The sequence below is a fragment of the Haliotis rubra genome, unplaced genomic scaffold (assembly GCF_003918875.1).
Source record: "Haliotis rubra isolate DU_JTF1 unplaced genomic scaffold, ASM391887v1 Scf73, whole genome shotgun sequence".
NCBI classification, from domain to species: Eukaryota; Metazoa; Mollusca; class Gastropoda; order Lepetellida; family Haliotidae; genus Haliotis; species Haliotis rubra.
Genome location: NW_025767446.1, coordinates 1,446,601 through 1,469,080, shown reverse-complemented (window position 1 = coordinate 1,469,080; position 22,480 = coordinate 1,446,601). Strand labels below are relative to the sequence as shown.

Genomic DNA, 22,480 nt, shown 5'->3' with positions numbered 1-22,480 from the left:
ACACATCTCCTTTGCCTATCTCTGGGGGCATGTGCAGGATCATCTTTAAAATATCCAGAATGATATCGGAATGGCTGGAGTTCCCCGCACTGGTTGGTATGTGGGCCACAGGATCCATAGCATCCACCCGACATCGGTTAGGGCCTTCTATGCAATAATGCTCCTTTGGATTGTGTTCAATATAGTCTCCATACATCTTAGACCTATGGGAGATTGAACATTGATGGCCGCCATAAGAATGACCATAGGTATCTCCATATACAGGGTAATCCTTTGGGGCATGATTAACCCCAGGGTACCCCTCTGTATATTTTTGACAAACCATGTTCTGTCCCATCTTATGGATAATCTCATCTCTAGGTTCAACAGGGGCGCTTGAAGTTGGAGGCCCAACAGGGTCACTCCCATTCCGCTTGAGCAGATGTGCCTCCTCCTCTACTGACACTTTATCTGAGATGTCCTTGCATTTCAATGCTCTATCCTTCAGAATCATCTCGTGCAGGCTGGGGGAGACGGGACCTGGATATAGCTGTCCCTTGGGTGGATTCACGTGTATCATTCCCCTGGGCTGTTAAATGGGATTGGTTTGGCCATATATTTGGTTGGCCTGTCCCCTCCGTTCCCTTCCAGGTTGGCAAGAACATCAGAGAAAACCTCCATTTCGCCTGTCACCGGTCATAGAGAGCACTATGACTTTCTGGAGTTAATCCTCTACGCGTGGCCTGCAAGTTGGCCTCCGCTTGTAAGAAGAATAAGTAGAAGCATTCTATGAAATTATAACTTATTTTAAAATTAAAGCTTGACACATAAATCCTCCATACCTTTCAATTTCTATTTAGAAATGATTGGAATTACTCAGTCTTCTAAGCTCTTCCATGACTAATACAGATAACTGGCAGCAAGGGAAGGTCCAAGATTATTTTAGTAACAAGTAAACCAAGAGGCAATGTGCCGGGGCCTGTTGGGCCCATGTACGCAGGAATAGTAACATTCAGAAGCATACAAGGTAAGGGTTAAGGGGTTAAATTACCCTTTCGTTTGATAGCAAGAAAACTTCAAAGTGAAAACATGATTGGAAAAGTTCATGTTCAATGTTTCAAATTGAGTTTCAGTTACTATTACTTTAAGACTTTTCTTTTGCAGAAACACTTTGAACAAAAATCCCAGGCGCAAATACGATACAGATAAAGCCAAATCAGTTTGTTGTGTGGGAATGAGGGAGAACAAATCCACACGTGTTTAGGACCTTCACTGTTTAAGTCATGATCAATACGTTACAGCACTCACTGTCATATTTTGACTCCCCACATGGACGGCATCCTAATCGAACATAGTAGTGGAGCGAAGAAGAAGAAAAAGTGGCATTCCACGGACGCATAGAACAGATTCACGTGGGATACGATGGCACATTGCTCAGACGACCCTTGTGTTCAAGACAGATGATCTCAAAAACATAAAATCCGGAGAATATGTTCATACAAATGTGCTACCTTGACTATCGATTGTGATATTGCATGTCGCAGTGTCCTCACAATATCATTAAAACACAAGGGACAACCTTTTCCCATATTCATAAGATCATTCTCCTGAAGACATTGAACTATTCTGGCTGTATCATGAACACTTGGTTAGGAATTACCACCAAATAGTGACCAAGATATTCCTGAAAAGATAAGCATATCCTGACCCACCACCCTCACACGCTAATACAGAGGGAAATTGTTCAAATAATATAAAAAATAGCACGGGAGCATGTAAGTCCAAATAAGAAATTGCATTCGACATCGGTTTTGTCACTGATGCATCAAATTCATGTGTTCATGAAACGTTTGGAAAGTTTAACTGATGTCTCGTTTTAACCTTGACATACATGAAAGTGAAAATCCAGAAAAATTATGATGCAGAGTGTACAATCTACACACAACATATATGATGGTTTCCGCTTTGATTTTGTTTGCAGACCTCCAACGTGATATGACTTGACGAAATAATGTCTGTCACGCTGTCATTGTAATCGACGTGTTGGAATTTTCAAGTCAGTAACGTTTTACCAATTTAGCGTCACAATAATGAATGTAGTGTGAGGATTCGAGAGGTGGGGGTTTTTTTTAAAAAAAAGACATGATCCGAGATGTGTGAAACATAGAATCTGAGAAGTGTTGGCTTCCCTACAATTCCAACACATATAAGTCGCATTTCAGCATAACTCGTACATTATGTTGACCGTTCAACTCCGCGATATATATAAAGTATTCCTGAAGATACAACCGTATTAGTACTGCTCAACGTGAACAACCATTATTATTGACACCTTTCGATCTCGTTTTGCTTCCCTCTGGATGGGCCCTCTTTAGACCTGAATTTAAAGGAAGCTCAGGGCCGTGTATCAATATTTGTAGAAGGTATCGGCAAGAAATACTCCACAGAGCAGATGGAGAGATTATCATTCAACTTTCACCGAATTGTCTGTTTATCGAATATTCAGCATCTGTTAACACAACTTATAAATCCAAGTTCATATCAGTGTAAATTAAGTTCTCAGTGACCTAATAATGTCATAATGCTGTCTAATGACTCTACCTAGTTAACTCTTTTTTTCAATATGGATGTAGTCATAAACAGAAGTTGGAAATATCTAGTCTCGTCGTAATGCAGATACAAACATTATGTGCGACTACTGCTGCACCATTGTAAACGTTCCATTGGTCACCGATTCTGTTCCCACAAAACCAAATGCCACGAGGATATTTACATGTTCATGCGTCCATAAACCTGGACATGCACGTATCCAAATATATAATAAAAATATCGGGCTACTGTAACACAATTAATACAGCTTAACATCCGTTAAGCTTCCTACTACTTTAAAAAGACGTTATAAGTTGTTCACTGGTCTCGAGGGGAACATGGGCTGATGTACCCTCGATGTTTGTTTATGTTCCCTGAGCCCGAAGGGCGAAGTGAACATACAGACACATCGAGGGTACATCAACCCATGGGCCCCGAGGTACCAGTGAACAACGTATTTATCTTACCGAACACCTCCATGGTAATTTTGAACTGTTTGAAGCACGGGTGTCGGATCATAGTATGGAGTACCAGACGACAAGACAAGAAAAACAAATTTAGAGTTGTGTCCCTTCCACCGAATTGCATTCGCAAAACATCGGTAATTTCCGTACATCATACGTGATTCAACGTTATTCGAGATAAAGAATTACTAGTTCGAAGTTCCAAATGAGTTCGGTATTCCCAGCGGGGTACATGGAAAATGTTACTCGCTCGTAAGCAGGGTACATTGAAAATAATAGAAAAGCGCTCAGCCATCAGAAATCGACATTTATGTGTGAGGCAAGATAATGATCAATGCCATGGTATCGAACACTCAGGTAGAAAGCTCCAGATTTTGACAATGTGGAGCACTCAAAGCATTGCCCTTTGGTTCTTTCCTATCTCAAAACTTATAAATCCAAATTCATATCAGTGAAATATTAAGTTGTCAGTGACCGCAATAATGCTGTCTAACGCCTCCACCTATATTAGTAAACCAAGTAACCTTTTTCAATAGTGGCCCAGTCACAAACCAGAATTTGACAATGTGGAGCACTCCAAGCATTGCCCTTTGGATCTTTGTTATCATCAGTTCATGCAACCGCCACATCACTATTTTCTGAACTTTACTGAATGATTCAACCTGTATCGAGTTAAATTTCAGTCCAACTCCAAAAACAACTCATTTTCCCTGCACGTGATGATGACTTGAATCGAAGGCAACCTTCAAACGGTATTCTAATCTTATGACGGCTGCATCCAACAAGGAAGGGCTTGGGATACAAAACACATGAGAGCAACCACAAGACGAGAAAAGACAGAAACACTACATGGTGTACATTTACCCAACTTGGTTATGCTGGTATTATGTTCACGTATTTCATTTATGCTATAGTTATACTATGAATATCAGCAGAACATTACTTTCGAGTTTCCCATTACCGTCTACAACTATTGCCATTTGAACGAGCCATCTACTAAACTTGCACACATAGATGCTGGTGGTATTCCACAAAGATGTGTACAGTGGTCCTAAAAACGTTATGCAAAAGTTTCTTTTAGAAATTGGGACGCTTTTATGGTCTTCGTGAATTATGTTTTGTTCAAAATTTCCACTCGAGAAAGGGATTCCTGCTTTAGATTGAAGGATAGTGTCATTATATTTTAAATTATATGGCATCTTTAAAATTCTAAATTGACCTCATACACCGTCATTCGATATGTATGCATGAACAATAGGATAATCGTCCCACTTATCTCACCAAAATATATTCAGACGCATGTTGATAGTGTCTGATCCGTGTGAAAATATAGCGAAAAGTGAGCTGGGCTTCTTTGAACCTACAAGTTAAAGGTTTGCTGCTACTTTGTGCCAAAATATGTCTTCATTCTCCCGCTCACAAAAGGCATAACAAAATATTGATTTTCTTCAAATATTGATTTGTGAGGACTGAAAACCTTCAATGTTAATGTGGTCCGTATGTGGTAACCAACCCCTTTCAACTGGGCAAACAAACTGCAATCAGTTAATTCCATTCTGTAGTATTCTCAGTGATAATACTTGAAAGCATCGCAAAATTGAAGTGAGCCAACAGACTATTTAGCTGGAATATACTGACGAGTTAGAGTGAGTGAATTGATGTGACTTTCACTTATAGCCAACAATACTGCAGCTACGTCCTTGCAGCCTGTCGATCCCAGACAAAACAGTAATTTATAGCAAGAGCAACCATCCACGTTCACGAGGTACAATGAGACGTAATCTGCTTGGTCACGGATAGCAACAGCCAGAAGCCCATTTTACCAGAGACAAGCATCCTTTCACAAGAACGATTCATAACCGTATGGTTTCATCACCAAGCTCACTGCGAAGCTGACGGGTGTAATAGCAGAGCAGAGGATATGTAACCCTGAAAACACTGTTGACTCAGTACACACATGAAATGACGTAATACTAGTAATACCGGTATGTGTATCATCGACGATACGGTATTTGTATCGTTGTCGTCATGCTGACCCTATCAGCTCGACACAGTGATCAACACTGAACACAAAACACCTCTAGTTTAGCTTCCTAAAATGTGCAAATAAGAACTGACTCCATTCAGATTCTGTGTATCACCCATGCTAATGACGACATGCAAACACTCATGTAGAAACGTCTTTTTTTTAAATTGCTCTGAGATTTCGTCTCAAGAAGAAATAGTGCAAAACAATGGAGGACGTTGTATTCTACGAACTCATTATTTCACTAATGTACACGTACATCCTGTGATATTTAATTTTGGTCGCGCCATATAGCTGGAATATTACTGAGTGCAGCGTAAAATTAAACTCATTCGCTCAGTTTGGTCACTGATGCGAATTGGCATTTGAAAAAGAGGCCTTGATTGTTGGAACTATAGTTCAGAGCCAAATCGGCACGACACTCTTTGATTTCTGATATTTCATATTTTCGCACTGATGCGATGACGAGAAGATACTGAATGTTTCCATTCATCTTCTCATTGTTCAAATAGTCATCTCTCCATATCTAATACTCACCGTCCACTGAATCTCATTTAATACTGACCATCTTGAACTCATTTTCCACAACTCACCATCAAATATTCAGCACTCACTGTTCATCATATGTATCTCACCTTCCACTATCCACCATGCACTCAACACAATCAACTCACCATCTTCTCCTTAACATCTATTTGCAGCATTACGCTGCAGCGATCATTCAAGTCTAAACAACTTACTCCTGAATGCGTGATAAGAGGCGACTAACGGGATCGGGTGGTCAGGGTCGCTGACTTGGTTAACACATGTCATCATGTCAGATGCTTAGATCGATGCTCATGCTGTTTATTATTGGATTGTCTGGTCCAGACTTGATTATTATAGACCTCCGCCGAATAGCCGGAATTATGTTGAGTGCGTCGTTGAACAACAAAGCAACCAATCAACTAAACCATTGCGTGGGTCTGCAGTTGTGTATGTTAACCGACTTACCTCTGTCTATAATTCATCAATACACCATGGCGTTCAGGTGGTTTGTTTGTTTGTTTACGATGATTGATGCAAAGAGAAGAACACAGGATGATCGTAATTGCAAATGCATAACATAGTTTTTGAACAGGCGTTGTGCTAAGACAGGTTAGTGGGACGGGGCCTCAAGCTGTACTGGGATATTTGTATGAAACAGGATACGTTTCATCTGAAAGGAATTGTGAGACACCTTTCAAAAAAGACAAAACATTATTTTCGGAACATCAAAAGAACGATACATCAGGAAACCTCCAGACAAATTATCTTTCTTCAGCATGTTCTTGAATGTCAAATGAATGCTTATCAACAAAGGATGTTCACAATACACTTCACGCCCATTGGTGTTCATCGTCAAGCCATGTTCTGGTGTATTAATCGGGTTGTCCACTTCTAATGTTATTACCCCACTGTTGCATTTCTGCAGGTAAACGTACTCGTGGTCAAGACGATATTAGTGCACTGACTGACTTCGATCTATGAGCAGCTTATAAGGCATACTGCTTTGTGTCGAAACAAGTAATATGTACCTCCAGCCGTAGAATTTATTAATCACCAAATTGCTCATGTTCATCAATGTTGCTGAACGCCGTTTTGGTGAGCGTGAATAGAATGCTGCCCAGCCCTCCTTGGTTCACGTGGACCATTCATGTTGACCTTCCCGCATGCTCGGAGTTTGTAAATTAGCCACTTTTGCGACCGTTTCTCATCCGTGTGGATAGGGGACATAGGAAGGGGTTATAGGGTTTATCATGTAACTACTGGTTTAACTACAGAAAGCTGCACGCCACATATTGCATCCCCAATTAACCGTTGCTTTGCATGCCATGTGAACCATCCTCCATCTGGAGTTCCCAGAAAATATAACATGTTTTGCATACAAACATTCAGTGTTGTGTTTCTATTATGCAGTGGCATAGTGCAACTACAGTGGTACCAAGTGTTGGAAGACAAGTCGCAGACAAAACTCCAGATACCATCACATCACTGATGCATTAAATAAACTTCATCTATTCTGTGTCTTCACCAACACATGGGCACACTGACAACATAATAATCAGAGTGTGACAGGGACAGCTTCCACTGTTAGACCAACAAAACAGTGTGTATTCTGTACAAGGAGATGTCGAGAGGGGGTATGCGTAGAATACAGAATTTGACATGCATCCGTTTTTCTTATCTACTATTTGTTTAATCCTTGTAATATATGGGACAATCTGCCGTATACCCCTTCCAGGAAAGACAAGGTATTTTTTAACGGATGAGAACCTTTCTATTCTATTATGAAACGACGTTTCAGTATAGATGCTAAGACCAGTGTCAAGCAAGAAGGAAGTACTCCAGAGTACAGACAATAGTACAGACCTTAATGTTGACCAGAATGTATTGAGAGGCTGAGGTCAAGGAGGGATGGGTGGGTGAGTTAGGTCGGTGACACAGTGACGGTGTAAATTTTGGACAGCGTCTTTAGTGGAGAGGAATACCACGTCATAATTTGGGATTTGGCCTGCTTTCGTCAAAGTCAGTTGAGTGGGAGATGGGGGAGTCGACTGATAAACCAAGTGGGGCAAGGATTCAAGTCAAATGTTGCATACTGTGCCTCTCAAACTTAAAAGCACTTATTCTTTTCCTGTTGCTAGTGGATGTGGAGGCGGGATGTTGATAGTTAATAGTACCATTCGTGGCTGAGTTCATAGTTTTGAGTCTGTGGGTCATTCTTGATCTTGCGATGGGTGTCTTCAGGGATCTTGTTGACATATGGTGAGGATGTCTTGTATGGTTAGAGGTGTGACGATCTTGTCATTGTTTATGTCACGTCTACTTTTATCATCTGTTCAATACTTTGCCGAGTAAGAATTTCGTTTTTCCTTTCCGACAAATAGAATGTGTTTCGTCAGATGATACCACATAGTTATTTCTTTGACGTCGACATTTTATAGTCAACCTATCAACTTGTTATTCCCAGCAGCATGTGAAGGTTTTGATCGTCACTGTTACATGTATCTAATGTTATTAAGACCTCGGATAGTGTTTTCATTTCATCATTGACTTGATTAGGACTGAAGTGAATGTTCTTTATTAGAAGGATTGACGTTCCATTGTTTTTAGGTACATAGGTCTCCCGCTTAGAAAAATGCTGAAACGTTGCAAGGACATCATCTAAGCTCATTAATAGATAACGCTCCAATGCCAACTGGGGCGGTGGGATAGTCTAGTGGTTAAAACGTTCGCTCGTCACGCCGAAGACCCGGGTTCGATTCCCCACATGGGTACAATGTGTGAAGCTCATTTCTGGTGTCCCCCGCTGTGATATTGCTGGAATATTGCTAAAAGCGGCGTAAAACTAAACTCACTCACTCAACCACTCCAATGCTAGCTCTACAATGTAATAGGTGCACTATTCCATTACTTGATATGAAGTAACAATAAATGTAGAAAGGTGTGTTTCTGATTGTGCCTGTGGTGAGAATATTAACCAAAAACGTCAGTGTTTGAAGCGATTCTAAAATTTCTTGTGACAAAAATGATTCACATCTACACAATCATTCGAAATAATGGGCAAATGGCCACTATTCCCCTGGGAGCAAAATCCAGATTGCCACATCTAAATAAGAAACTCATCTTATGAGGTGAATTCTACAGGGTTCTCCTTCAGTATAAACGATCCGGTACACAAGGAGATTCAAAGAGTATCATCAGCAACAGACTGTACTAAACTTTGTACGTCTACATAAGTAATTAGGGTTCATAGATATAGGTTTATTTATCAACAGCGAAAGCAGCGCTTTTATTGCACCTATTGCCATATGTCAAGTCTTATGAGTATTATTACTGTCCCCATAAAATGAAAATGTCATTATAAGTCCTTCTTAAAAGACATGCTGTGATGGCTACGGTTGCTCTGTGGGATTGGCCTTATCACTCGGATTCTATCAAAACATTTCTGTCGCCTTTTGAATGCTTTGATTGAATGTGGGTAAGGAAGGAAGGTAACTATGCTACATCTAGCTCTGACATCAATTTCGTTCTATATTGCTACATAACTAATCAATATTGGCTGGAGTTTGTCCTCATTTGTAGTAACGCCCCTCAGTAGCATTATACACATACACATGTATGGGACAGCTATAGCAAGACTTGAATAATTTCCTGACCTGCAGAGTGGGTATGTGGCTGTACGAAGAAGTGCTAACACAGGATACAATAAGGTTAAAGACAAGACTATTGACTCAGTTCGGAGCGGCCATATCATAATTTGTTCCAATCTACTATTTGAGACTGAACCTAGAACCAACAGATTCCAGTTGTCCGAATATGAACACTGAGCAACAAATGCTCTTCCTGAAGCTAATGTTCCTGTGCACTGAACAAGTCTAAGGTATGTAAAATACATATCATAGTCCGAAGAAGAAATACTTCCATATTAAACGTAAGGTCAGATTTCGTTGGTAATCAATGAAACTGTGGACAGAAGTTTATTTTGTTTGTGTGTTTATTTTGTGTACATGTTCAACGCCTCCTAACAGGATTCAAACAATGTGACGGCTGTTATTGTATTCCCCAAATCACATAAACATTATCTGTCTTACTGTTTAAAGGTTCAACATATTCTATATTTGCGCCCATGTGGCTATATATCTTCACTAACTCAACCAGTCATTCAGTTTCTGTATGATCAACATTATGCAGAAATGCCTACTTCAAGGGAATAGACTGAATCTGCACCTTCTCCTGGCTGTGTTTTCCATAAATAATATAGACTAAACGTTACTGTGCTAACAATGCTGACAATGCCCTGTTTATTGCTTATTTCTAAGAACTAACCCAAAGCGCTACTACCTTTCTCTTGCTTGTGCTCGCAAGTCCAGACAGTTCTGGACTGGCAACATATTATCTGGTCTGGTAATTTTGCAACGTTGCCAACTTGTTTGGCTGATTGATATTTTGAAGACGGTTATACACTGCAAATATCCCAGTTGACATTCTCGTTCAAATTTCCATGTAAGCTGATATATAGTAGTTGTCAAGCAACCCTCCCAAAGAATGGAATGGAGTTTGCTCTCAGAGCCGACGTCGGGAACCGAACCAGGCACTGGACCTGACTTGACGCTGTAACCGAAAGGTAGCCCCACTGCACCACTGTAAGACTTTCATAGGCCTGTTTGTCGATTTGTGAACCTGTGAACAGAAGTTACTTCATAGGAGGCAGAGACATTATGGTGACAGAGACATGTGTTTTGTTTATTTTGCATTGTAATTATTTTTACTTATTTCTTTCTGAAAGAGATAAAAGTGTTAAACTGACCTCACCTATTTCCTGTTACCAAGAAGATTTTACATTTAGCTCAATTGCATATCAAGGCTTCATTAAAATTTTAATAAATGGTCTCCAGTCAAGCTAGTGTTTCACGAATTTTATCAACCATGTTTTTGCTACATAGGTTATCATCAAAGCTGACGGTGATTACATCCAGACGTGGGAGAAGACAATTTAGTCAAATGGCAAAACGTGGCCGGTACAACGTGTTGTCACCTATGTTAGAAGGCAACAACAGTGAAAAGAATAGATGTGCTACATGACATTCCTTTCTGGCCTTTCTGGTGATCGCAACTGACTTTCGGAGTGCTATAAGGATAAATCATGATGAATACTGGGATGTGTGAATGTAGCAGCTGCTTTTGTCATTGAATGTGAGGTTTTCCTTTTTCAATTACACAATCGGAAGCAGATGCCCTCAGATCCATGCATATGGTGTGAAATGAACATCTAGATCTCTCTGCCAAGAATATTTTGAAAGACAATGCTTTAAAAATGAATGGCTGAATCGGATCAGGTTCTATGTGGCAACATGTGCTCAAGTGTTTGCCTGAATGTTTGCAGAATATTTAGCTACGAAATTTGAAGTGATCTGATTAATGATTCATATATGTATCACCGTTACATACTTTAATGGTCTTTTAAGGTATGATGGCCTACAGTTTGATTCGTCTCTAAATGGGACGCCATTATGGTCTTCGTGAAATATGTTAACTTTATTCAGACGCATGTTAATAGTCTGACCCATGTGAAGATATGCAACAGCTAGCTGGGCTTCTTCTTTACTGCTAGTGTGTGTGAACATTCGATAATGCATGGCAAACTATTGATTTGTTTTCACATCTGTGAGGACTGGGGTACGTTGACGCTAAAGCGATCCGTAAGTGGTAACCAAACCCTTTGATCCGAGTTAACAAACTGCCACCAGCCAAGTCCATTCGGCAGTATTCTCGATGTTGAACCTGAAAGCATTGAACACTTGAAGTGAGCCAATACGGGTTAATCAAACAGATTATTTGACTGGAATGTACTGACGAGTGCACTGATGCAAGCAACACTGCAGCCACGTCATTACAGCATGTCTGTCCCAGACAAAGTAGTAATTTATGGCATGACAAACTGTCCGCGTTCACGACTGCTTGGTCACAGATAGCAAGAACCAGAAGCCCATTTTACATGCATGCACCATCTCACAGGAACGATCCATAACCATAAGGTTACACGTTCAAGTTGACTTCGAAGCACACAATTTATAATGCTTTTCGTGTCTGTCTGACACTAATACTCGATACTCACAGGAAATAACGTCACATCAACAATGACGGTATTGTTGACGTTCCAACTTTGAATACAACATTTTAGTTTTATTAGAACATAAACTATCCTCTTGATTTTCTTCAAAATGATTAAGTCTTCAGTGCTGCATCACGTCCGACTTGATCCACATGATCCTGGCTCGTCTTATCTTAACCTCACTCACCCAACACAGTCACGTTCCCGTCTATATCAGGTGAAGAACAGACTCGCCTATGCAAGAGTTTATGACGGCTTCCGTTTGTAGTTCAGGACATTTTCATCTTCGCGAACACCTGGTGTCATTATTTGATAGAAATCAGTTAGCTTATGCCAGTGATAGAGTTGAAATCATTCAAAGAACTCTGCTTTTAGATGAGATTTCTTGTGATTCCCGAAATCTGCTGTCGTTATGTACGCGAGATAAATAAATGTATGAGGTAACAGTTCCCTCTGCAGCACTCTACTCCACGATATATATAGAAGCAGTAAAGACCGTACGTAAGAGTTCATGGCAGGCATCATTTCGTTATTACAATTATGTTTTTATTACACCTATGGCAAACAGTGCTGCAATTCCTTAATATAATTGTAGAAAATGGTACTGTAATATGAAACCAAATTGGTGAAGACATGATAAATGAAGATGCTAGTGTGTATATGATATGTGTTGTCTCTGATTGTTGACAACTCTATCCGTTCTCAGTCAACGAGGAATGTATATATGCGTCAAACTGTAAGAACGACCATACTTTGTATGTCTAGATTTTCCTTTTTTTATCACAGCCTTCAGCAGTTGGTCAACTACAAAGGAAAAAGTAATGAGCTCGTTAATACAATCGGACATTTAAGTAACTTGTGTTAAATTATGTTTATTTAATCATCACTCCTTTCTATGGCAATTTGTAAAAAGACATCTGTTCCTGGTTAAATATCCTATGGCTGTATGAGTGAGTGAGTGAGTGATCAGCACAATATAACAACTGGCTGGAGATAACCAGCAACTGAAGGAAGATCACCATACTAGCGACCATGGGGACTTACAGTACATTTGCTACCTGCATGGACCCAGCTGGATTTACATCCTCCTTTCAGATGTTGGCCATATTGACAATTTTAGCCACGACTTAACCGAACATGTATCCCACGATTACAAACACTTACATACCTTTCAGGAGGACAATATTTTAACCATCTTTGAGGATAGAGCCACTAACAATTATAATTGCTAATTTAATATAACCAATAAGAAAGTATTATTTGTCTATTGCTTTAAAACGTAATAATGGGGACTTACAGTACTTTTGCTACCTGCATGGACCCAAACTGGATTTTCATCATCCCGTTAGCCGCTGGTGATTGTAGTCGAAATTAGCTATAATTTATAATCACAAAAAATGCTACATTTAAAGGGATTTCGATGTGGCTGAAATATTGCCGATGTGACGTTAAATATTAACTCACTCACTCACTCACTTTAAAGGGATTTGCAAGTTTAATTTCTTTGGTTTTATGAAATCACATTGATTTACAAGAATAAGCTGCCTAAGACATTCACCAGCTGTCGTGTATTATGTCATTTTCCTTTGGAATGATTTACATCAAGCTATATAGTAACACACCAAGAAACAGCCACAAAGAGACCGTCTCTTTACAAGGGTTTTGTTGTTATGAGCTATATCATACCCGTGAAGATCCGGGTGAGAATTGGTCTTCAGTAACTCATGCTTGACGTGCGTAAGAGGCGACTAATGGGGATCGAGTGGTCATGCTCGCTGACTTGTTTTACTTGTCATCGGTTCCCAATTGCGTAGATTGATTCTCATGATATTGATTATTTACAGACTATCGCCATATATCTGGAATATTGCTGAGTGTGGCGTTAAACAATTAACCAACCAAATGAACGAGTGAGTGAGTTTAGTTTTACGCCGCTTTTAGCAATATTCCAGCAATATCACGGCGGGGGACACCATAAATGGACTTCACACATTGTACCCATGTTGGGAATCGAACCCGGGTCTTCGGTGTAACGAGCGAACGCTTTAACCACTAGGCTACCCCACCGCCCCCTACCAAATGAGCTATATCACACACCAATTTAATCGCTTCTTACGAAACAGACAGATGGAAGGGTATTGTTCATTGAAAACAATATTGAAATATTGAATATTGAACTGTCCACGCTTATTACAGCAGGGATAATATGTGCCCATTTTAAATGTATATTTGACACAACCATGATAATAATGTAAAGGGCGAATGGATACAGGGTGATTTTCATTTTCTCCGAAAGTTCTGAATCGTTTAGAAATAGTTACATAGTATCATTACAAAACATAAAAGGTCATTGAAGAGTTTGATTGTATCTGAAACAGCTCAGGCTGATAAATACACACTTGTTGACGTCACCAGGCCTCTGTGGGTAAACACAATCAGAGCAAGATATGCATATGATATACATTACTGGATATATGATCAAGCCTGTGACGAACTGTGTCCTACAATAAAAACCCGTATAGTGTGAGCTTCCCTCATGGGTCAGTCAGGTAACCTTAAAATCTTTCTTAAACATGAATTCAAGTTTGTTTGAATATTCATATTTTCATTTGATTTGTTAAAAGGTGAATGTTGCAAAAAGAAGATCACAGAGTTGTCACTGTAAAGAACCAGACATTAAATACTCTAGGTACCGTTACACAAACTGATTTTAATGCCAAAATATCATCGTAACTACAATATTGTAACACAGATTTAGGACAGACAGGTAGATTAGTAGGACAGGGCCTTGAACGGCACTGTGATAGATGTGTTTGAGACATGATACATTTCATCTGAAAGGTCACGTATTAAAATTTTACTTTCAGCCAACTCATTATTTTCGGAACATCAAGAGAACGATTTCTTTTCATAAAACCTCCAGACAAATTATCTTCTTTCAGCCTTCAGAATAGCACATGATATCTTATCAACAAAGGGTTACATATTACCCTTTACTCTTATTGGTGTTAATCATCAAGCCAAGAACAGTAATGTTCTGGTATTAATCAGGTTGTACACTTCTAATATAATGTCCCCACTGTTGTATATCAGCAAGTTAAACCAAGGATAGTCAAGTCAAAACCAGAGCACTGACTGACTCTAAACGACGGGCAGTACAAGTGGTCACGTCAAGACCAGAGCACTGACTGACCCTAAACAACGGGCAGTACAAGTGGTCACGTCAAGACCAGAGCACTGACTGACTCTAAACAAGGGACAGTACAAGTGGTCACGTCAAAACCAGAGCACTGACTGACTCTAAACAAGGGACAGTGCAAGTGGTCACGTCAAAACCAGAGCACTGAATCACTCTAAACAACGGGCAGTACAAGTGGTCACGTCAAGACCAGAGCACTGACTGACTCTAAACAACGGGCAGTACAAGTGGTCAAGTCAAGACCAGAGCACTGACTGACTCTAAACAACGGACAGTACAAGTGGTCACGCCAAGACCAGAGCACTGACTGACTCTAAACAACGGACAGTACAAGTGGTCACGTCAAGACCAGAGCACTGACTGACTCTAAACAACGGGCAGTACAAGTGGTCACGTCAAGACCAGAGCACTGACTGACTCTAAACAACGGGCAGTACAAGTGGTCACGTCAAGACCAGAGCACTGAATGACTCTAAACAACGGGCAGTACAAGTGGTCACGCCAAGACCAGAGCACTGACTGGCTCCAACCAACGGACAGTACAAGTGGTCAAGTCAAGACCAGAGCACTGACTGGCTCCAACCAACGGACAGTACAAGTGGTCACATCAAGACCAGAGCACTGACAGGCTCCAACCAACGGACAGTACAAGTGGTCACATCAAGACCTGTGCGCTGAATGGCTCCAACCAACGGACAGTCTATAATGGCCATACCAGTCAAAATAGGGCATGTTGCTTTGTATAAAAGGTAACTCAATCCGTAGAATTAATATATCACCAAAGTGTTCATGTTTGTTCATGTAGCTGGACGTCATTTAGCTGGGCGTAAATAGAATGCTGCCCAGCCTTCCTTGGTTCACATGGAACATTCACATTGGCCGTTCAGCATACTCCAGTAGTTTGTAAATTAACCCCCTGTTCGTAGGTTCGCGATCTGTGTGTGTCGGTAGATGGCGGGCAAAGAAAGGGGTAATGGGGTTTAGCATGAAACCACTGGCTCATGAACATACAGCGACATGCCCAAACACAATTCGGAAGTGTGACATACACCTCCTTTAAATGATAACGTCACCGTTATGTATATATGCTACTGCACGATTGCGGAAATGCATATGTCATTAACTGCAATTACAGCTGTACGAAACCTTGGGGGACAAATCGATACAAGTGCTCCAAAGTAATATTAAAGTCTAACTCTTGATTCCACCAAAAAACTGTTGTAATTAACACATGTGTTGTGTTTTGCAGATTTAGCTTCCACTTCCAGACCAACTAAACGTTTTGCATTCTGTGCCCAAACATCGTGTTCCCCGCTGTAATATTACACTCAGGAGAAGACACTAGTTCTGATCTTGTTGAGTCGGGTCACACGGACAATGTTTTAAGGTTGGTCGGCACCATACCCAGTTCCGTGGACATTCCTCCAAGATTATAAACGCTTATTTTTTCGGGTTTCCCTCCAACATTAATCTTACACGTCAAAAACCTAATAATTATTGAAAGCAACAACTATCTCCCGCAATGGCGTGTGTAACAAATGACAAGTTCAGGCATGATGTTCCGGCCCTGACCTCTTAATTTCAGGTACATATGTCTCATGCGTAGATGCAGCATTCCATTGATTAACGCGAAGAAACAAAGTATGTAGAATTGTGTGTTCGGATTCTGTCGTTGTCGAGAATAATATCAAAGACGTCAGTGTTTGAAGAGAGCCGAAAACAAATCCCAATTTGATGTGGCTAAAGCATCTACACAGTCTATTGAGATAATGGGCAATTTGTACCGTTATTTCAATGCGCACCATATTCACCTAGAAGCCAGATGGAAGTACCACATCTCATATGGTAAATGGATTAATGTTCAAAATACGAGCAGTGACACAGCATGGACAGGCCATATAATAATTTGTTTCAATGTATTATTAGGGAAACCAACGGATTCCAGCTGTTAACGGCTTAGACCACTGAGACACAGATGCCCTTTCAAAGCTAGTGAACGTGACGGGCTTAAGGTATGTAAAATACACACCATGGTCGGAAGAACAGAAAATATTTCTAAATGAAACGTAAGGTCAGATCTGAATGGGTTAATCAATGACAAGGTGTGGGGACTGTTTGTGTGTTTATTTGTAGTACATGTTCAACGCCTCTCAACAGTATTCAAGCTACCAATTCAGTCTACGACGTAAATCAACTGTTAACGGTACTCACATTCTTCAGTTCCTCCCACGTTTGCAGACATCATCATTTGTTTTATTGGTCGCTTTAAACTATCAGAATCTCTGGTGCAGTAAGATGAGGCAGATTTGCTTACTTCCAGGGAAAAGATTGAATCTGCACTTGCTTCAGGCAATGGGTCTGAATTTTCAGAAATGGAAAAATTAGACTTAAAGTTTCTAAGATGACAAAGCAGACAAAGCCCGGATTTATTGCTAATTTCTAAGAACTAACATTAAAGGTACTATATGTCCCTTTCTTGTGTTAGTTAGTGTCGATTATACTGGACTGACAACACATTAATCTGGTCTGGTAACTTTAAACGTTTACAATCAGGTTGACTGGTTGATAGTTTGAAGACGGTTATACACTGCAAATATACCTGTTGACATTCTTAATTTACCAAGTTGATATACGGTAGTTGCCAAGCAACCTTCCCCAAGAGTGTTTCGGGTTGTGATAGCTGCTGATCAACATAATTTGTTCGCGCAGTCAATTTCAGGCTCAGTGATTAAGTTGACTGCGCTTAATCTGTCCTCGACTGTTCATAACATCAGTCATGTATTACCTTAAGTCCATACTCAATTCTTGTCGTGAAACAAACCCAAATGGATGGGAAATGTAGGTTCAATGTCAATACACAGCAGTGGCAGCCCCCGCTCTCATGGTATTGTCAGAAGAAGGTATAGCCAGCTTACAATTTATAACAAATGATTACTCAAACAATGCATTTTGGGCAGAAACTCTCCACCGAAACACTGTCATACAAATGCAGAGTATTTACGTTAAAACATGGCACCTATGTGCCCAGAACCTTTAATGACATGACATGGGTGACTGGGTTAAGATGTATAGTCACATCGGCAATATCATGACGACAACAAGGCATACACTGATAATAGATAATGTTACAGTATTATTTCTGTTAAAAAAGGGCAATAAATCAATAAAATATCACTGATATAGAATATAAAAGTAGCATATGAAAACGGGCTGTAGAGACCATGGGGACTTACAGTGTTTTTATACCTACATGGACCCAGCTGGATTTACATCCTCCTTTCAGATGTTGGCCATATTGACAATTTTAGCCACGACTAAACCGAACATGTATCCCACGATTACAAACACTTACATACCTTTCAGGAGGACAATATTTTAACTATCTTTGAGGATAGAGCCACTAACAATTATAATTGCTAATTTAATATAACCTATAAGAAAGTATTATTTGTCTATTGCTTTAAAACGTAAAAAAATAGGAAAATTAGCATTATCAAAAAGACCTTTGACTGCTTTTTTACACTGAAATATTTATTTCAAGTAATGGAAAAATCAATAAAGTCAAGCATGACTTTATTCAAGTAAGTAACAGCTTTGAAAGAAAGGAGAACTTTAAGTCACCATTAACATGCTGCATTAATCATTATTAAGAAAAAAGATTAATATAAGAACCACGAATGCGACGCCATTCACAGACGCAAACAAAATAGGAGATAAATATATTTTAAAATAACATCTAATTCATTACGTAGCTGAAAAGGGCCCGGAAAATATAAAATTGGTGTATTAAATATGATTATCAAAGTCAGAACTGGGGAAGTGTCTTCGTTCTCAGTATTTGTTACAAGGTTATTTTACCTTCTACCAATAACGACGTGGAATACTGGACAAACATAACGCCATGACTCTTCCTCTAAGCTATAGATGATGAATGTCTTCTAATGGCCACTTGTCGCCAGGAGGTGGCTATTGAAGGTATGAGATTTCAGATCGGGCATCAGGTCAGAGGAAGTAGAACAGAGGCTTCACAGCTCTTCATCTTTTCAGGCGTTTTACTGTTCAGGTCATACTGATATATACTCAGCAGCAAACAATCGTCAGTACGAATTCAAAATGAGATCAAATCATAACAGAAATGGACATAAAAGCGGATCAAAAACAATTTTTGTGTACAATATCTTGACACATCCATGAATAACTCAGCACATGTTCAAGACATTACGTGAACGTTTGCAGTCCATTCAGACTCTTGACTTCAGTATCTAGTGTGACCACCACGAGCGGCAAGAACCGCAGCACAACGTCTGTGCAGGCACTGCACCAATCTATTGATGAAGGCCATTGGCACCTGGAACCATACTCTGAGAAAGGCCTGGCGCAATAAATCGGCTGTGTTTGGCCTTGGTATGACATTATTCAGTCTCCTCTGAATTTCATCCCAAAGATGTTCAACTGGGTTTAAATCAGGACTAAGAGCTAGCCACTGCATAATGTTGACACCGTTCTGCTGTAGGAAGTCCCGTGTAGCTCTGGCGTATGTGCCTGGGCGTTATCATGCTGGAAAATGTTGTTCCGGTGACGTGCGAAATGTAGTATGACGTGGGGTCTGAGAGCTTGGTCGATGTAGCGCACTGCTGTGATGCCGCCTCCTCTCCCTAGACCAAGGTTCTGGAACACCACAGGACCCACTCTCTGGTTCAGGCCTATTCCACCCCATGCCATGATGCTTGCACCTCCCCATGAGTCTCTTTCCATAACACATTGGTCTGAGTAACGCTGGCCACGTCGTCGCCATATTCTTGTTCTGCCATCTGCAATTGATACGCAGTACCGACCCTCATCTGTAAACAGAACAGTTCTCCATTGCCTGTATCGCCAGTTTTGGTGTTGAAGGGCAAACTGTAGACGTTAACGCCGACGGCGAGGGGGTGAGGATAGGTCCACGGTGAGGTCTACGGCGGCAATGGAGGTTCCCGCTGTTAAGACGTCGGCGTACTGTATCAGTACTGATTGGTCTTCCGTGTGTTCCCACTGTCTGGTGTGCTGTTTCGGATGCCTGCTTGAAGGGATTCTGTACATGCTGTCGCACATCATGGTGGTCTTGTCGTCTTGTGGTCACCCTTGGTCTGCCAGTACGGGGGCGATCATTTGTGGTGTTGGTGGCCCAGAAACGTTGCTGCAGCCTGTAGATGGTCCAAACGTTGACCTAGAAGTGATTGCCAACGGCTTGTGCCGTGTGGCTAGCTTCAAGTCTTCCTAGCGCCTGATTCCTCTGAGCTGTCGTGAGTCGCGGCATCCTGCTGACGTTGTAATGTGAATGTTTCAACCAGGTTTGGGGTGCATTTTATAGGGCTGGTCCTTGTGAACCGCACGTGCAGCATGAGTTGCATGAAAAACATGGAGAACATCGTGCCATCTCCGAGATCAGGTTGCGTTTTTGAGACCATTTCCTGGGTTCCATTCTGAGTTTGGGAAGGAATGTCTTTGCTCAGGTAAAGTTGGAGAAAAATGTTCAGTCAAAATATTAATTGAGTTTACAGTTATCCGTTTCTGCGACGGAAAATTCCAAACTGACGTTTCCTTTGCTGCTTAGTATAATTTGAGTCGCAATGTTCATCGAACAAGATGGAAAAGGATATTGACTAGATGACATATTTGTCCAGGTCTTCTTACCCCAATGTCACAATATCATTCGGAAAGTATGTTCCAGTGACTATGATATCGATCGTAATTACTTATGTCTGAGTCTACTGCCAATACTATGAAAATAGACGTGAGAAAACATTCCCATAATTATACGATACTCAGAGCAGATTCATCAATTACCATTCTCCTTGTGATCCACTTATATATCACCGAATCGTTTCCTTATCGAATTCAACATGTGTTCACATAACTTTAAAGCCTAGTTGATAGTGCTGTAAAAGCTGTCATTGACCCCGTTAACGTAGCCGTATACGGCATGGTTTTAGTCATCAAATGTTAACTTAGGCATGTAGGCCTAATCCGAAATAGATAGAATCTAGTTAAATTGTAATGTCCTCTACCATTTGACATAGACATCGGATTTTCACACCGTGGAGCTGTCGAAGCATTGCCGTTTGGTTCCTTGTCTTTGTTATCAGCATGCAAAATATACTATCCAAAAAGGAAACGCATAGGCGTTTTGTATTTTTAAAAATCTATTATTACCTATTGTGTTCAAACAATCGTCAAAATATGTAACAAAAGTGCTGATAACATGATTTTACACAATTGCACAAGTAAAAAATCGACTTTACCTAAAATGTTGATTTTGATGAGATTTCTTACAAGGATTAACACGGAACAGGTTGAGAGAGATTGAACTGAGAGCCAGGAAACGCGACGTCGGGACCGTGCTACGTCGTCACCATCGCACTCAACGTCTCCGTTATCTAAAATTATGCACTTGGGTGTATAGACATTTCCTTCTTCTAAAAGTTCATGTACTAAAGTGTAATTGTGGACGAGTTATACATGTTTGAAAATACAACATTTTCGCAACAGAGTTCTGGGTTATGCGTCTCTTTTTTGAATAGTATATAATAACTCCAACTTCAATGGCACATGATGCAATTCTTATCCCTTTACATGGCTCCAGACCTAGCTTGTATCGAGTTCAATGTTCAACAATCCCAACGCGAACTGCTTTTGCCTGAACGTGATACTGAACTGAATATAAGGTTCACGTTCAGCAATATTCTAATACTATCATGGTCACAGTGTCCAACAAGGATTGGTTTAAGACACTAAACCTACGAGAGCAACCACAAGACTACGTTGCCACTGAACTGAAAAAAGAGACAACATCGAATATTCTCCATTTTTTATCTACGTTTATTGATAGACATGAGGCTATGCAAAGCAGGTTGTGATAAAGAATCCCCCAAACAATCACCGTGGATGATATTAAAGTTACACATGTACACATACTCAGACTGGTTAAAGAATTATGCGTAAACTTCTGTCTTTTTCGAAATTTAAGATGGATGATTATCCGATTGCTTTACACATATCGAATCTGTAACAGACTTTCTGATTCAAGAATGCAATCAATACCTTTTTTGTTTTCCTTCACAGAGATTTTTGCGCAGAATATGTTTAGTTACAGTTTGCATTGAATATTCCGAGCTCATAAAGTAAGATATGATCAGGAGAGTGACCGGCAGGTCATCACAGGAGCCGACGTTGATCACATCCGGACGTCACGTGACAAAGGCGGCTGGTACCTGGTGTAGCCTCCGGTAGAAAGAGAGACATACAGTGAAAAGAAGTGATGTACTAACTAGACATGTCCTATTTCATCCATTCTGGCCAACTTGACATTATTGATTCTTGGCCAGCGGCGATCGCGATTGACTTTCGGAGGACTGTAGATAGGAATCATATTGAGCAGCATGATGTAAAGTTAGTTTTAAGAAACTCACATATAACGCTTCTTTATACTAGCTTGTCAGAATTACGTTGAATCATGGGATACCGTGTGTGAATGTAGCATCTGTTTTTGTCATTGATTGTGAGTATGTCCCTTTCTGTTATACTATCGGACGAGGACGCCCCCTCAG

General features: G+C 40.4%; 1 long non-coding RNA gene across 1 annotated transcript; it reads right to left on the bottom strand.

Annotated features, from left to right (window-relative positions):
- Window positions 1-3,156: 3,156 nt before the first annotated feature.
- Window positions 3,157-22,185, bottom strand: LOC124259629. The gene is made up of 3 exons (XR_006893879.1): window positions 22,174-22,185; window positions 18,247-18,250; window positions 3,157-3,277 (listed from the first exon to the last, which is right to left on the bottom strand). It is a non-coding gene; the product is annotated as an uncharacterized LOC124259629 (long non-coding RNA).
- Window positions 22,186-22,480: the final 295 nt, after the last annotated feature.